Source organism: Propithecus coquereli, unplaced genomic scaffold (assembly GCF_000956105.1).
Source record: "Propithecus coquereli isolate 6110/MARCELLA unplaced genomic scaffold, Pcoq_1.0 Scaffold75, whole genome shotgun sequence".
NCBI lineage: Eukaryota > Metazoa > Chordata > Mammalia > Primates > Indriidae > Propithecus > Propithecus coquereli.
Window position 1 is genome coordinate 423,860 of NW_012153618.1, and position 2,133 is coordinate 425,992.

Below are 2,133 nucleotides of genomic sequence, written 5' to 3' on the forward strand. Positions count from 1 at the left end.
TTTGCCTAACTCACAGCAACCTCAAATTCCTGGGCTCAAGCAATCTTCCTTTCCTAGCCTTGCAAGTAACTGGGACTACAGGCATGCGCCACCATGCCCAGCTAATTTTTTCTATTTTTAGTAGAGATGGGGTCTCTCTCTTGCTTAGGCTGGTCTTGAGCTCCTAACCTCAAGTGATCCTCCTGCCTCGGCTCCCAGAGTATTAGAATTACAGGCATGAGCCACTGCGCCCGGCCTGTTATCAACAATTTTATTGAAGTTAAATCCAAAAAATTATCTCAGAAAATCAAAAATAGTTTGCATGTTTTTTATTCTTATTTAAAACATTTTTTTACCACTGTAGAAAGATAGAAATAGTAAGTATCCAGTGTTTCTAATATGTACTATAAAGTAATTCATTAAAAAGTTAAATAGTATTCGGTATCTTTTACACTAAAAAGCCACCCTCTTGGAGAATTAGAGGATGCTTCACTCAGGTGTCACTTCAGGATGTACATTTATAGGAACACCAAACACTTCTGAACATCTTAGAAATTGTGTAGCCGTGACAGTCATGACAGCAATCTCTGTTAGTGCTTTTTCATGATCCATCTATCTTGGTTATCTGTAACCTGCAGTCATGCTTTTTTTCTTTCTTTTCCAAACAGTATTTTATAATTCAATGAAAATGTTTAAATGTTTGAAATGTATGTTGTATAGGAAATTATTATTCTTTACCATCTTTATCATTAAACAGAGATCTTTTTTTCCCTTTTTTTTTGGTACTATATGTATTTCCAGTGAGCATGTATGTTTTGGGATCTTTTTTCTCCTGGTAAATTGAATTTCCAGTCTCATTGTGGAATGTCCATGATGTTTTATTCAGTTTTATTATGTCATCTCTTAGTTATCTAATTGTAAGCTTTTACTTGCTTCTTAGCAATGTTGATAAAGGCTTTTTTCCTGTCTTTTCCAGGTCTGTGGAACATAAATATAGCTACCCCAAGCTTAAACTAAAGTAATCTCAAATGCAGTTAGTCTACATGATCATTACTTTTTATCTTTGTTGAGTACCATAATTTCATTTTTAAATTTATTTTGTCTCCACATATGTAATCATATATTGCCCTTAGTAACTATACAGACATAAATTATAGGTAAGACAAGTGAACTTTCAAATTGTATTTAGGCTAGTAAGGGATTTAAAGTTTTAAAAATGTTTTAGATTACACACTCTTAAATCTGAGAGAAAAAGAATATTCATGCACAGCAGTTGTTATGGGTGTTATTTATGTACTGAATTACTTCAGTAGGTTCATAAACTAAGATGTCAGTTATCAGAGTTGATTATGTTCTGGGTGATATAGTAAATATACTTTGCCAACCAAATAAAGCAATTTTGTGTATAAGGATCTGAATTTTATTCAGCCTTTTGTATTCAGTCATGCTTTAGACTTCAGTAAACAACATGGAAACTTTTATATGAATGTGGTTCTAATGTTAGAAATTTTATTACTTAATGACAGTGCTACTTTCTACTGATAGCTGTGTTCTAATAAAGTATGCCCTCAGTTATATGTTGGTGATCAATGAATCAGTTTGTAAAATAATGAACTGCAAGAACTGAGATAATTTGCGTCACTTTCTCATTTAGTAAAAGGTTCATGCTGGCAACATAAAGCTAAAAGATCTACTAAAATTGTTGGTACTATGCCTTGTTCTACAATAGACTTAGGGAGAAAGTCATAAAAATACGTGAACAATAGGAAAATAAATCTAAAACTAAGTAAGGAAATCTGGCCATGGAAAATACAGATAGGATAAATATTAAGGTAATGGTGAGCCTGATGCCCAAAATGTATACTTCCCAGACATAACCACAGATTTGGCCCCGGACCTTTTCAGTAGTCAACACAAAGAAGGAAATATGAACACTTAACCTTATTTGTAGTACATATAACAAGAATTCACTTGATACTGAGACTAGAGGGTGAGTTGACACTACATACTGCTGTGAAAAATTATCTTAAAATAGCCTTTGTAATATAAAAAAACCAATCCCACAGGGCCGTTTCTTACAACAGCTCTCAGACTAAGCCAGTAGTATAAAACCAAAGCCCAGCCGATGAAATTCTGTTCCTTGGGGATCTTAAA